Here is a 16,880-nt window from a genome sequence, read left to right on the forward strand (position 1 = left end):
TTGGGAATCTTTATGATCTGGAAGGCTTTGTTGAAGAGATTTTGGGGGTATGTCTATAGTTAGATACAAATTTTGACAGATGGTAATATGCATTTCAGAACAGAGTTAGAAAGCAAGCAGAAAAAGAATCATAGACCTTATTTTTATTGGTAGACTTTTGAGAGTATTCTAGGTTTACAAAAATATTGTGAAGAAAGTACAGAAAGACCCTAAAAATTATAAGCTGTTCATTGCAAATATACCTGCTTCACCTCTTAATGTAGTTATTGCTCCAAAGTTTGAAAAACGGTCTCCAAGAAGAGATTAAGTGGCTACCACAAAATATGCTGGGCAAATTCCTAACTTGTTAGTCATTAAGAGGTTGCTTTAGAATCCTTCAGACAATAGTGTGGCTAAGTTCTCCCACTCTTGGATCAGACTCTCTATCTACAGCTTACTGGTGTGGTATAGTATTTGCACATTACTAGGGTCCTCCGAGACTCAAATCTCCTATAAGTCAAAAGGGAGCAATAAGCCCTGGCTGCTGTGGCCCAGTGAATTGAGCGTCGGCCTGCGAGCCAAGTGTCGCTGGTTCGATTCCCAGTCAGAGCACATGACTAGGTTGCACGTCAGGTCCCCAGTTGGGGGCATGAGTGAGAGGCAACCACACAATGATGTTTCTCTCCCTCTGTTTGTCCTTTCTCCTCTCTCTAAAAATAAATAAGTTAAAAAAAAAACAAATAAATAAAAAAAAAATTTTTTTAAGGGAACGATAAAGATACCTGTCTCCTAAGACATTTCAGTGAGTTAATCCATGTGACATCCTTGGCACAGTCCCTAGTCTATGATTAGAAACATTCAATAAATGTCAGCTATAGTCTGCATTAAAAGTTAGGAAAGTAGGGCTTATTGTACCCTCTAAATTCAGTGTCGATTCTGTGACATTACTAGATTTCAGGGACCACTCAGACCTTGGGGGTCACTACTAGTCTTCAAGACAGAGATTCCTCTGCCCCTGTGCATCTGTCCTTCATTAGTGCTGGATACAGGTGTGGCCCCACAGCTGGTTCTTGTCTTACTTAGTTTCCCAGAGCCACACTTCACACAGGTTACAGCCACACTTTCATACACCAGATTCTTTCACATCTACCTGAGAATCTCCTCTGGAAGTTATTCTCCAGTTGATTTTATCTTTTTTTAAAAGATTTTATTTATTTATTTTTAGAGAGGGGAAAGGGAAGGAGAAAGAGAGGGAGGGAAACATCAATGTGCAAGAGAGATACATTGCATGTGCCCTGGCTGGGAATTGAACTGGCAATTTTGATTCACAGGCCTGCTACACTCAACCCACTGAGCCATGCTGGCAAGGGCTGGTTTTTTCTTCATCAGAAGACATAAAACTGAAAATTTACCTCTGTGGTCCAAGGATTTTAAAATCACAGAGAAAAAAAAATGAGCCCTCTGAATCAAACTTGGAAATATTCTCTATTTAAGGCGACATAAGCTCTGGCCCTGGCTGGGTAGCTCACTCAGTTGGTTAGAGCATTGTCCTGATATGCGAAGGTTTGGGGTTCAATCCCTGGTCAGAGCACATACAAGAATCAACCAATGAATGCATGAATGCATGAATATGTAGAACAACAAATCTTTCTCTCTCTCTCTTTCAAACAAAAAAAAATTTAATGTTTAAAAGATGACACAAGCTCCACATCATGCTCAGAATAAAACCCTGTGAGGAAACTAATTAAAACCACTGCCCAGTGTCACATGTGGTTTTGTTTGGGAGATACAAGATCTGTCCAGAAAAAGTCCAATCTTTATTAACATAACAAGAACAGTTTGGACTACAATGATGTAACCTGGCAGCTAGGGAGAGTTGACTGGGATGTGCATGTGTGAATAATGACAACTTTACTGTACTAGTCAGTGGGGGCAGTAGATACTATTGACAGAGCATGTGTACTGTGTGGCTGTCACATTCAAAATGACTGAGTGAACAGAGCAATGAATCTGCTTCAAATTTTGCATTAAGTTTGAACATTCCTCCACAGAAACTATTTGGATAATTCAGAAGGTCACAGCTATGGGCAACGTAATTGGCAGCTTCATCACAACAACGCGCCCACTCAGGCATCACATCTCATGCAGTGTTCTTTAGCAAAACATCAGATCACTCAGGCGACTCAGCCCCCTTACCTCCCAGATTTGGTGCCCTGCAACTTATGGCTTTTTCCAAAACTAAAATCATCTTTAAAAGAGAAGATATTTCAAACTGTTGATGAAATTCAGGAAAATATGATGAGGCAGCTAATGGCGATTGACAGAACTGTGTGAGGTCCCAAGGTACCTGCTTTGAAAGGGAGTGAGGTATCATTGTCCTATGTGCAATGTTTCTTGTGTCTTGTATCTTGTATCTTCAGTAAATGTCTCTATTTTTCATATTACATGGCTGGATACATTCTGGACAGACCTCATATATATCTGGTGGGTTATGTTTTACATATTTTTCTAATATATGACTGAAATTGGTCTTTTTGTGCCAGTCAAAACAATAATAATGGATATCCAAAAGCAGGTGCATTGTTAGTGTTGGAAGATTTATTAGAAATCAAAGCGTGGATGTTTCATCTTGAAGGGTGTTTACTGCTTTCTGTTCTGAAAGAGTTGCATTTAATACAAGGTGACATTCATCAAGATCTCCACTTCTCAAATTGGTCATCATTGGGCCTGGTTTCAAAGTATAATGCAGAAAGGATACTCAAGTAGAACCAACCTACAGACATTTCGTGATTATTTCTGGTATTACATTTTTCATCATTCATAAGCTGATCGCCATTTATAGAAGATACCAGAAGTCAGAGGAAATCACTGAGACCCAACTGGAAGAATTAGCAGGGTGTTTCATTAACAAGGATCAAATTAATACCTTAGTAGAGGAGAAACTGAAAGACACCACCTCAGTATGATCTTATATTAAACTTGGACATCTATGGGCTTTTGGGCCTTTTTAAAGTCTCTTGAGCATTTTTAAGTGGAAATAAAATCTGGCAAAAAGAAAAAAAAAGAAGAAATCAAAGCGTGATTTATGGGGAAATCAAAGCGTGATTTATGGGGAAATCAATGATTTCAACTTCTAAAGCAACTTTTTTTTTTGTCTTCTGGACACTTTTCATTAAAGGACATAGCCTATGGTTTTATATAGAAGATTCAAAGGAGCTATAATAAATACACACACACACAAAACTTGCCTTCAATTTTGGAAGAATGAATTCAGAGATGTCTGCTGTATAGTTTTAGATTTTTCTAAATGCTTTTTGGATAACTTCCCAATGCAACTCCAATTATACTGTAATCACCTACATTTGTAATATAATTATATTACAGTCACCCATATTTTATCCCCCTTCACTTTTGCGTCCATGTGTCTTTGCTCCTCCCCCTCCTTTTTACATTTCTTTCCATCAGCTTTTCTTTCCAGGATGATGCTAAGCCAAAATGCATATTTTTTAACAATCAGTAAAAAAATGCAACCATGAAAATATCTACAAAGCAAAACTAAACATTTTTAAAACTTAAAATGTTATTTTACAGACTTAAATTCATGGAATTACAAAATATAAATTATTTTTGTTGCTTTAAATTCACTTCTCATTAGTGTGTAAATGTAAATATTTTCCCAGCTGTGAAATCAGTTTCTATATCCTTTATTTGCGTTCAGTCTCATTACTTGTTATTTCAAATTTGTATTTTTAGGAATTAAATAAACCCACCATATCAGAAGAAATTAAACCACATTTTTGATAAATTACTTCTCTATTTTATTTTCTAGAAAATTATCCCACTCATTAGGAAGATTGATCCTAATAGCTCTACCTGCTACAGCTCTCCCAAGATTTAAAAAAAAAAAAGTCATGTGTATCTATTTGTAAGTAATTAAATGTATATACATTAGTACTGTGTGGACCTTTAACCAGAAAATTTGGGTATTTTTCTTTATAGTGTTGCATTATTTGTTATGTGTCATGTGCTAACTCTTAATATCATTTGACTACCCAAAATGTGAAATCTAAAGGTTTTATGTATTTTAGAATACAAATTTTATACATTACACATTACTCACTTCTCTTCCTTGTTAAGCTTACATCATTATAGAGTTATGCTTTAAGAAGAGTTATAACACAGTATGTATAAAATAACACAATTTCATAGTACTACAGGAATGTATAAATCCATAATGTTACATTGGGATCAAGAACACAAGCTTTGGAGTCAGGCATACGTGGGTTAAAACTAGTTCCTGTGGTCCACTAGCTGTGTGATTCTGTGCAACTTGTGTAAACCCTTAAAGCCTCAGTATCTTCATCTGTATAATGGGCATAATAATGCTCATCTCTTAAGATTTTAATAAGGGTTAAATGAGATAATGTTTATAAAGAACTTGGTTATAGTAATTGGCACCAAGTAAACACTAACTGAATGTCGTCATCGTCGGCAGCCGTCCGTCTCGAGAGACGATGGTGTAGCTTCCCAAGAGTCTATCTGCACCGCCGAGAATGGCTGTGCAGTCCAACTCGGGAGTGACACGGTATCTGTCTCCTCCCGTGTTGAATCGACATCTTGCGATGACGCTGAAGCTACAGAGCCTGGGCAGGGTGATATGGAGGGTCTGCTGTTGCCCATGCAGCAGACCCCCCCTCTCTTCGCAGCTGAAGGGTCCAAGGGAAAGACGGAGTCAATACAGCTTGGCTTCAGGTGCGCCGCAGGAGTTGCCGGTGTTGACTACAACGTCAAACCGCCTTAGGGACTCCGGCTCCGGATTTTCTGTCAGGGTTTACTCCCTTAGCCTTTCCCCTGAAGAGGTATGCCGCAAGGCAGCGGAGGTTTTTTGGAGTCAGAGTTTTCCTTCTCTGATGTACCCTGACTGGAAGATCGAACCAGCGACACTTAGCTCGCAGGCCGACGCTCAATCCACTGAGCTAAACCAGCCAGGGCTAACTAACTGAATGATAGACATAGTTATTATGTGAATATGCATAGTAAAAAGACTAAAGGTTATACAAAATGTTAAAGGTGGCTTAGGTTTTTTGGCCGATTAGATTATGTGTTGTTATTTTTTTTTCTTTTGACTTTATCCTTGTTTTCTAATTGCTTCATGCTGCATATACATGTGTTCCAACAGGTCTGTTAATACCAGGGGAAATCCAGAAATACCATTAAGTCCCTTAAAAACAAAAGAGCTTTATATTATAAGCTTCTTTCTTTGGAAACTCCCTGAACAGACACTAAATCTTATCACTTGGCAGTGGTTATGATATACATTTCAAATATTAGAAAGGATAAACTGTGGAGAGATGAAGTGCTAGACCTCCTTGCTAGAAAGGGAGTCAGGATAAGGATGCAGAGAGGATGAATGGAGTGATCACACCCTCTCACTTTCTAGATTAATACTGAGTATCATCCTGCACGCCCCTTCCAGCAAATACCACTTAGATGGTTGTTGTGCCTCACTGGTTCCATTGAGATGCAATGAGCCATGAAGGAATCCCTCCCTGAGGATCTAATAATGATATTCTACTGTCTCCTCTGGAAATGGGAAGATATGCAGTCTGTCTATCCTCCAGGGAGATGTCCTTCATGCTAGTGATGAGCAGCTAGAGCCACGTGGCCAGCGGTGCACCTGTGACCTCAAGTCCTTACTCCTCACCATTTGCCAAGGAGTCAGGTGAAATTCCTTGTGGAGGTTATGTTGGAGGAGATCACATTGTAATGGCTGATTGACCTGAGAACTCGATCAGGGCAGTCGGAAGCTCCCCACCCCCTCTGCTGTCCTTCTAAGGTGCCTTCTGCCCACCATTCCCATAGTGGGAGCCGTTTGCAAGGATGTGGCCTTGGGAGAACAATGTGTTGTTGAGACTGCCTGGCTTGGATACGTGACTGAACCACATTAAGACCTCTATATAAACCTTTAAAGAATCTGGTGAATAGATGCAGAGATCTACTTGTCTCTGTGCCTGTCCAAGATGAGCATTATAAGTTCCCTTGCTTAACTAAATGTGCCACCCATCAGTCTGGAGTGGCCTCTTTCTGAGGTCTCTCCTTGCTCCCCATGTGTGTGGCCCAGTTTGCAAACCAACAGCGTACTACAGTACACATTATTGACCATGTGATTTCTAAAAGTATGGCCTAACTGAAAACTATAAGTATAATTAGTTAATGGGAAGATAGTTAAAGAAAGAGATCATATTTCCACTTAAGTTTCTAGCATGAAAACCAATTAGGACATGAGAAAGCCTTTAATACTTTTTTAAAAATTGAATTTGTTGGGGTGATATTGGTTAATAAAATTATAATGGTTTCAGAAGTGTAATTCTATAATACATCATCTATCTATTGTATTGTGTATTCACCACCTTCGGTCAAGTCTTCTTCCATTACCATTTATCCCCCTTTACCCTCCCTGCACCCCCTTTACCTCTGGTAATGACCATACTATTATTTGTCTATGAGGTTTTTTTCCCCTTAATCCTTTACCTTTTTCACCCAACCCCTCCTGCTCCCTCTGACAGCTGTCAGTCTGTTCCCTGTATCTATGAATCTGTTTCTATTTTGTTTGTTAGTTTATTTTGTTCATTAGATTCTACATATAAGTGAAATCATATGGTATTTGTGTTTTTCTGACTGGCTTATTTCACATAGCATAATATTTTCCAGGTCCATCCATGCTGTTGCAAGGGGTAAGATTTCCTTTTTTCTTTTATCAGCCACATAGCATTCCATTGTGTAAATGTACCACAGCTTTTTTATCCACTCATCTATTGAAGGATACTTGGACTGCTTTCAAATCTTAGCTACTATAAATAACACTGCAGTGAACATAGAGGTGCATATATTCTTTTAAGTTAAAGTTTTTTTGTTTTTTCGGATATATTGCCACAAGAGGAATCACTGGATCATAAGGCAGTTTCATTTTTAATTTTTTGAGCTAACTCCACACTAGAGAAAGCCTTTAATGTTTTAATGCTATCTTACAAGAACAAGATCTTAAGGTTCACTTGAACTATTTCTTTGCCTCTTAGATGTGTCTACCATATTTTGAACGATTTCCCAATTGATATTTTAGATTGAATTCTTTATTGTTGCAAATATATGTGTATGTATATTCAAATCTTGAAAAATGGTCTGAAGTTGTTAAAGGATGATTCATAAATATTTGTACAACTTAGCTTTATTCCATTTGTCATTCAGTTTTGGGATCATTTTTTTGCATTGCATTTCTAACTTTGAATGAAACTATTTAAATACAGTAGTGAATAAATCTTTTTTAAGAGTATCTTTAAAATTTAACTTTTATTTTTTATTTTTTGTTAGTAAAATTATATTTAATAATCACTTTTTAAAAATAATTTTATACAAATTTTTATTGTATAAAATAATAGAAGATAAAAATATATAGAAGATAAAAGTAATAGATGATAAAAATATTTAAAATAATAGAAGATAAAAATATCATAAGCTTCCTAAAGCTATTGTATATTTTTCACTACTTTGACATAATTAATATTACGTTATTATTTTTAAGTCAAACATTCCTCCTCACTGAAGTCTCATGGTGATGGTGATAAATTGTTGAACTATTTAAATAGTTTCTAAACATGCTAACTTGTCAAATATTAATAAGTCATATAAGATCATATTAAGTGAGATGATTAGCCACATTAAGAGTCTGAAAAAATTTTTGCTTTCTTACAGTACAAAAAACACAAGTATAAATAAATACGTGTATTTTGAAAACAATCATTTTGTGACATTTCAGGTCAACAGATTAATACAAATCCAAGTTTTGTTCAACAAAGCCAACAAATAAGAATATATTTCATTTCTATAATATGATGGAGTTAAGGAAAGAAAGAAAGTTCCAAAGAAGTTGGAAGTTTGGAAGAAGTTCCAAAGAAACAGAAATAAAAAAATAAAGAAAAAACAGACACAAGGAGTCAGTAAGCTCTGAGATTAGCCACCATGTAAAATAAAATACTCCTGTTACATATTATTTTAAACATATTTGAACCTTAGGTCAATGTTAATTAGCTTATTAACAATTTTTAAATATTCTCATCACTTTTAGGAAGTGTGTGGTTTGCTTTTATTTTCAAACTTAAGAAGTTACTATTAAATATATATTTTCCAGTGAAGACCTTGAGAGAGTAATGTGTATAGTTGAGACCATCAGGACGGTATATGTGACTTAACCCAGTTAAGGCCTTCATATAAACTTCTGGCAGGTGGGCCCTGGTCAGATGGCTCAGTTGATTGGACCATCAAAAGGTTGCAGGTTTGATTCTAGGTTGTGGGTTTGAGCTCTGGTCCAGTCAATGTTTTCTTGCACATCCATGTTTTCCCCCCCGCCCCCCCGACTCTGGAATAAATAAAAACATACCCTCAGGTGAGGATTTTTTTAATTCTGGCAAGTGGGTGCAGAGATCTATTTCTATTGCATCTGCCCAAAGTAAGCCTCATATGTAAGTTCCCTTACTTTTTAACCTGCCACCACCCACCCATCTGGAGTGGTCTGCCTCTTTGTGTGAGGGGATTTCACCCAGAGTTTGCAAACCAACACTCTCTCTCAGGGTGGCCCTGAGAATTAAATCAGTTAGCATGTATGAACATTAGAAAAATGTCGCATACGTGGTAAGAACTATTATTAAATCTTGAGAACTATTTGTTATTTAGAATTGTGTTCTTATAGATTTTCAGTTCTCCAAGGGTATTTGGTTTTTGTTTGGTTTGATCTTTAATTCTCTACTTTTGACGTTGGAGGATGGTGAATAAGACAAAATAGTAGCAGCTGTTCAGCTGTTAGTGTTAGAAGAAGAAAGCTGCCCAGAAAGGCAGCGGAAAACAATTATTTCAAGATACGCTGGAAGGGGGCGGGGGAAAAATATCGCATGTCAGAAGCAGGGTTTCTAAAAACTACACTAGGGTAATACACACACACGTCCACATCATTGTCTTTATAGAAATTAAAACCTGGGGAGTTGATGGCACAAACCAGCACATTAAATCCAAGACAGTAAACATGAGGGGTAGGTTGCAATGAGCAAGTTGCAATAATACAATGCCATCCTCAGAGGCCTCCCCCGCACTGGTGCCCAGCCATTTTCTCCCTGCCACCTGCTCCTGTCCCTGACACAGCATGTTCAGGGGTATGGTTAGCTGAGTCTCTGACCTCCCACTACCATGTCTGTTTGCCCTCCCTCCCTGTCTAACTCCACCTGCAGCCTTTGCTACACACTGGCCCTTTTTAGGTTTTAATCAGGCCCTCATGTTGAAGTTTTTGTACAGCTGTACAACACATTTAGGTTTGAAGCTAAGTGTTATTAGGAGTTGAAAAGTTAAAAAATTTAAAAGATCATAAAATAAAAAAGTGACCGTACCATAAGTTTCATTTATTATTGAAGAAGTTTAATAAATTTAATAAATTGAGTGTAGCCTGAGTGTACAGCGTTCGTAAAGTCTACAGTAGTGGACAGTGATGTCCTGGGCCTTCACACTCACTCACTGGCTCACCCAGGGCAACCTCCAGGCCTGCAGGCTCCAGTCACAGTAAGGACTCTGTATAGATGTACCACTTTTTATCTTTTATTTCATCCTTACTATACCTTTTCTATATTTGGATATGTTTAGGTACACAAATGCCGTTGTGTTACAATTGCCTACAGTATTCAGTACAGTAACGTGCTGTACAGGTTTGTAACCTAGGAGCACTAGGCTAGACCCTGTAGTCTAGGTGTGTGATAGGCTCTGTCATCTAGGCTTGTGTAGGTGCATTCTATGATGTTCACACAATGACTAAATTGCCTAAAACACATTTCTCAGAACATCTCCCCATTGTTAGGTGGCTCATGACTGTATGCTGAAAGGGAAATAGAAGTTTGGTGCATGACCAGCTGTCTCTATCCCATCCCCTTAGTTCCTAAATCTAGACTTTGGTCAAGATCTAGATATTACTGATCATATTTTTAAATATTCAAAAATAGGACCAATAACTTGTTTTGGAAAAAATAGTACTGAGTGTGAGATGTAGGATAGCAGAAAGTGAATAAACAGACTATCTCGTATACTCTCAAAGACATGCATGTTTATTATCTTTCTGGGGGATATTTAGTAATTATCTTAATACAATATCTTTAATAGTGGAAGTAGGGGCTGTACAATTATTAAACAAACTTGCTGTTTGGTTGTCAAACACACACAAAGAATGCAAAGAACTAGTCTATATTTCAGATAAGCACCATCTCTTCCAAATCAATGTGCATCCCGAGCAGTACAGGGGTTTCAAAGTGGCACCTTTACTCTCGTTGACTTGTCCTCACAGATACTTGGTGTACAGTGCTTCCTCTCTATATCGCGGCTCACTTATTGTGGCCTCACTGTATCGCGGGATTTTTAAAAATATTATATTTAATTATTTATCGCAGATTTTTCACTATATCCCAGGATTTTGCGGCACTGTATATGTATGTTGTTAAAGTCACGTAGGTTTAAGAGTGTAGAATATGTTTAAGAACATAAGTAGTGTTTATAAAAGTGAGGAAAAGGTCAATAAGGGAGTGGGAAAGGTTCATAAGGGACTGGGAATGGTTTATAAGTGTGTGGGAAGGGTTTATAGAGCCTTACGATACATATAAATACTAAAATAAATGTAGGGTTCCTACTTTGTGGATTTTCACCTATCGCGGGGGGGGGGGGGGTCTAGAACATAATACCCGCGATAAGTGAGGGAATACTGTATTTATGTTCTTTAATCCCAGCTGACAGGACTGTCTCATACGCCCAAGCCTTAGGCATCCTTGAGGAAAAATCTTTCTCCTGCTATCCTCTCCCAATGATTAAATTGTAATTTTTACCTGTTTGACCCCTTTTCCCAGAACCTGGTTCCTTTAACCAAGAAGACCGTTGATTACTTGTGTTCATCCAGACCCACTCGGGGTGGGGTGAGGCCACCGGGGAAAGTACTGCAAATGACGTGAACATGAAAAATCAGCCCCTCCATACTGTCATGTTGACCTCATGTTAGCATAACTCTTGTTCATGGTTTTGCTATTAAAAACACAAAAAGTTTTCTTATGTTCCTCAGCCCCGGGTCCTATTTGAGGTTTAGAAATAGGTGGAGGAAGGGTGCTGAGTGGCCTCGTAAGCATCTCCAGCTTCTCATAGGTCAGATAAGGTGTTGGCAAGGTTTTGTTTTACCCCCTGAAGGGAGTAGTCCTTTGTCCTCTGCTGCAGAATCTGAACTCGCCACCCATTTCCAAAAATATTCCACCTTTTCCTTGGTGATATTCTAGATCATACCGATTAGGTCCAACAAGTTTAAATTTTACCAGCTCGAATTTTCATCTGTGGGGGCGGCCTGGCCTCTTCCCCTTGCTGGGGTGGTAATTATACCTTCCCTACCCAAGGTTCGGGGTTCGTGGCCCCACATCACTCTCATCAGCTCCTCTCTACAAGTCATCTTCTAACCTCTCACAGACGTGAGAGGTACTCTCATTTGGCCTCATTTAGAGAATATTAATTCTGTTGTAGATGTTGGTGACGATGTCTGGAAGCGGTATTTCCCCTCCCTATCAGCTTCCTCAAGGATAGGAAAAGCTCACCTAACAGCCCCACTTTGGTCTTTATCTGTCAATGTGGATTCTCATTAGCTCCCCGTCAGGGCTCTCTCCTAGCAGTCAGGTGGCCTACCTGCAATCTTGGCACTGCTCTGGGGTGAGTAGGGGTTTGTTTTCAGTGTTACGTAGCCCTTCAGCAACAGGCAACCATCATGCCTCTTGGAGTTTTCTCTGAATTTAGGCATATATGGAAGTGAAATTATTGTTTTGCTCCCTTGTCACCAACAAAGTTTGAACGAAAGCTGGTGTAAATTAAGAAATTGAAAAGGAAACTGGAGAAATAACTTCTTAGTGGCATTGTTTTCATGCACTAGGATATATATTTATGAGTTCGTGTTTTTTCTGGATGGAGAGACAGTATAGTTTTTTTGGATTTGGAGACCCTTTGGATAATAAAATGTAGTCTTAGATTTTTTGATAATCCATAAATTAAAAGATAGTATAAACTATTTCAGTCCTTTTGAATGTATTGAGATTTGTTTTGTGGCTCAGCATCTGGTATTTCTTTGTAAATTCTATATATATTCCAAAATAATGCCCATTTTCAGCTCAGCCAGCAAAGAAATAAAGGCTTACTTCTCTTCACCAATAATAATACTTATTTTGCTACTGTTGATTGGAGTGCAATATAAATAGTAAATTAGTTTAATCTGGTTGTTAGTGTAGTTCAAGCTTTCTATATTCTTTTTCTTGATATAAGGATAAGAGTGATGACTTCCAAGCCCTTTACATGTCACAACTGAAACCAGAAATCTCAAAAACCTGTAAAATAAACCCAAAGAAGAACAAGGAAGGAAATAATAAGGTTAGACATTAATGAAGTAGACAACAAGCTACTGATCATGAAAATCAACAATAACAAAAGCTGATCTGTTGAAAATTGATAAACATTTAATAAGGCTAATAAAGAAAAGAGAGAATGTACAAATATAAAATATCAGGGTTGAAAAGGGTGGACCTCACTAGAGGTTTAGATCTAGATCTCTAGATAACACTAGAGATCTGCCAGACCTTACAAGTAAATAAGAATAGGCCTTGGCCGGGTTGCTCAGTTGATTAGGGTGTCATTATGATACCCAGGACTACTGGTTTGATCTCCGGTCAGGGAATATACAAGAAGCAACCAATGAATGTGTAAATAAGTAGAACAACAAATCGGCATTTCTCTCTCTCTCATCAATAAATAAAAATTTAAAAGTAAATAAGAATATATTAAGATATTATAAACAAATTTATGTTAATAAATATGAAAATGTGGATGAAATGGATATATTTCTAGAAAATACCACTTATCAAAACTTGGAGAAGATAGATATCTAAAATATATTCACAATGTTTATAATGTAAACTAATCTTAAATAAATTAAATTATAATTATAAATATAAAAACCTTTCCATAAAAAAAACCTCTAGGCTTTGATAGAAACAAGTTCTGTTTTTTTTGTTTGTTTTTTTTTTAATACATAAGAAATCACTTATACTTAACACATTTTTCCAGTAAAGTACAATTATGGGAGGAAGAATTCATGTGTGATATTGGGCAGCCCATAGGATGGTAGAGAACAGACATTTGCTAGAAATCTCTGACTGCCCAGTAATAAATCCCATTTATATTATTTAGAAAAACAAACAAATCCCACAGTACATGAGTCTTTTAAAGAAGCGGAGACTTTATCCCACTACGAAAGATTAAAGAATACCAGATATTTCTTTCCTGACCTGGGATTTTTGGAGGTGGAGAAAGAAATGCAAAGACAGAAAAATTTAGAGGCAGCATGGTTGACTGCAGTTGGATCCTCACAAACTGTTCTAGAATACAAACTTGGATATGTTATCCATTTGCCAGTTTTGCTGAAATCCTGCCCATTATCAGAGCCAAAGTCCTTTAATTTCCTTGTCAAATCTGTGAGTGACATCATAGTATTGTAATGAATTTTTCTCTCTCTAGGTTAGCCAGAGATGAGAGGTAAATCGCCATGCATTTTCTTAGTAACCTGAGGTGATACTGCTGAGAAAGTACTAGCGCCTTTCACAACCCATTCAAGAGGCATTGCAGTACTTTCTAAAAACTCTAATTAATTAGTGTTAATTGATGCCATTCCCAGAGTAGGGTTCTGGCTTTTAGAGAAGGCTTATCCTTTCCCTACATGAAAAATCCACTGCTTTCTACCACCTTGAATCTTTCAAGTGGGTTCCTTGTCAGACTTCCACTCTCACTTAGGATGACTGAAAGTTCTGGGTTACTACTTCAAGACTGCTGATGTACAATCTTCAGGATGCATGTCTTTTACATCCCAAAGGCAAGCATTCCCTCAATAGCAATAGTATCAGAGATTTGAACCTGATAATATAATGGAGCATCTACATTCTTGTTTCTCAGCCTTAACCAACCATAAAAACAAAAAGTACAGTTTGTAGAGTTGCTATCCACTGCTGCCTATTCATGCCCAATTTAGCATTGGTAAGGACATTAGCAGTGGTTTGATATAGGTTTATACTGTAAAGGGCATTGTGATACACATAATGCTTCAAATGTAACCACCACATTCTTTTTCACATCTAAGAATATTAGTTTATGAGTGAGGTAGCAACTCTAATTGTCAGACTGAATTAACCTAGCTCATTCTACTTGAGGGTACTCCTGTTATGATACTATTTCAAACCTTCCAAGTAGCATTTATGTGAAATATTATTAGTGCTGCAAAAATTCAATATTCAACACAATGCTCAGCATGGCAGCTCCCACACCCCTCTCTCTCTCTTTCTCAATCTCTCTCCCTTACTGAAGGATTTAGAGGCCTTTAGTACTTTAAATTCAGAAATATTCCCTGGCTCTGGATTCCTCCCCTACTGAGAAACAATGTGTTCCTCATATGTCACAAAGTTGAAGCAGGGCCAACTCTTATCAAGGTCAGTTCCGACCCCACCTCCGGCTCCTTCAGTAGTCTACATACTCAGGCTCCTTCACAGTCCTTATAAGGACATCATAAATTTCAAATATTTCATATCCTCTTCTGCTATTGAAAGGTGGCTGGCCCTTGGAAATACCCTGAGTCACTCTTCTAAGATTGAAAAATTCTCAGGATGATTTTTCTAAAATATATTACCTATTGTGTTGTCCTGTTTCATAAATTCATATCATTTTCTTCATAGACTATAGATTTACCTTTAATAATTCCCTGTGTTCTTTGGGCCCCAAAGAATTACCAAGGACAAACTCACTTGAAGTAATATCTCAAGGTCCTCAGCACCTCCCTGCTTCCAACCACCTTTTCTACAATAATTGGCACAAGTGCGCAGAACTATTCTGAGAATATGGCTAACAACCAGAAGAGGCTAACATTCAAACCCTGTCTTAGCCTGGATTTACCAGGAAGCAGAGCCCAAAGAAAAGTTTAATGTGCCAAACCGTGGGCTAGGTCCTGAGGGCTGGAGAGCCCCAGCCTGCAGGAACATCATCTCCGGAAAGTAGGTTGTCCTCAGCTGTGTGGTGGTGGGAGGTGCTCCACTGCTTCCCCTTCTCAGCCCACCTTCCTCTCAAGAGTCACTGGGCTCCAACCCCTAAGTATTGTGAACCCATCCCACCCCCCACCCCACCCCTATGTCTTCTCTCATTTACTATCCTGGATCTACCAGTTACTGGCTAGGCAATCTTGAGTCAGTTTTCTGACCTTTTCTTTTGTTTCTTCATCTATAAAATGGTGACAATAAAAACACATACTTTATAAGGCTGTGGTTTGGCTTAAGTGGGTTAATATGAGTAAAGTGCCAGACCTATCGTCAGTGCTATTATTATTACCGATAGTAGTAAAAATTGATTAAATGGTGAAGTTTTTAAATTAACCCAGAAGGTAAAAATTTCATTAAATTATTTCTAATATAGCTATAAAATGGAATACCCTGTAAATATTTTAAAATGAAGAAGACATAAGATATAATGATCTGGAAAAATTTCACAACAGCTTGAATAACATTTGTGGAAAACAATGTAGCAAAGTAATATATATTTACATTTGCTTGCATGTGCATAGAATTGCTTGAGTAAGATGCACTAATAATAGTAGTTTTTCTACTTGGGGCATAAGAATTTGGCAGATAGGTGACAGGAATGGAAGAGAGATTTTTTTCACTGTAAATTTTTATACTTTTCAGCTTAAGAACCATGTAAATGTATAATCTATTCAAAAATAGAGTAAATGTTTGAAAAATGAAAATATAAATGAAAGAGTTCTAATTCATTCGTTGGAGCTAAGGAACTCTAAACCCAGGTGAGAGCCATGATCCTGAAATCTAGGTTGTATAAAGTACATGATCAGTCTTTTTTCTTTGGGAATTTCTGAATTGCAATTCTGAGATGAGTTCTGAGAGCTCAAAAGGCCTACCCATGGCGAGGGTGACCTGCAGGATGCACTGAGAATTCCTTGATTTATTTATGTGCTGAGCATAACACTACACTTGGGACATGGCTTAAGGTGGGTAAACATGGATTTCCCATCAAAACTGCTAGACAAAGACATTTGCATAAGCGCTGATGGAAATTCTGCAAACGAAGACATCCAGGAAAAGCACCTTTTACTCACTAGTGGTATCTTTCAGCAAAGGTACTTTATAGCCTCAAAAACATGATTCCTCCAGGTATAAGATATGGAGAATGAGGCCCATTTTTTAGAGTTGTATGAATTTGAAATAAAGTATGTGAAGTTTGTTGTTCAGTTCCTGGTACACTCTGGAAGTTTAATAACTACTAGTCATTGCTATTGGTAATAGTGTCAAGGAGGAAGAACAGGAGAAAATCCAATTTAATTTTATGTACAGGAATTCCATCAGAATATGGGGGGTGTTCAAGGACAAATGAGGCAGTTGAGGCTTCTATGTATGCCCTCTTGAGCTAAGGAGAAGAGGATAGTGTTTTGAGACTTCAAAGGAAAGGAAAGCAATTCACATGGAAATGAAAAAGCAAATGTTTGGTAAACAAAAGTTTGCTTGGCCTTACAGAGGTACTGGGACACAGAGTGGACTCCAGATCTCTAGGCCTGCTGAGTCTCCCCCACCATACCTAGCCATATTCTTCACAGATATCTCTGACCACAGCTCTATTCAAGGGAAACAGGCCCTTAATCTAAACTCTTTTAGGCAGTTAATTAGGGAGTTAACAGGAAAAACATCCTGAGTCTTCTGTTTCTTAAAAGATAATAAGCCTACGTTACCAGAGGGGAGAGGGTTTGGGGGACTGGG

This window comes from Furipterus horrens, unplaced genomic scaffold (assembly GCF_987537825.1).
Source record: "Furipterus horrens unplaced genomic scaffold, mFurHor1.1.pri manual_scaffold_9, whole genome shotgun sequence".
Classification (NCBI taxonomy): Eukaryota; Metazoa; Chordata; class Mammalia; order Chiroptera; family Furipteridae; genus Furipterus; species Furipterus horrens.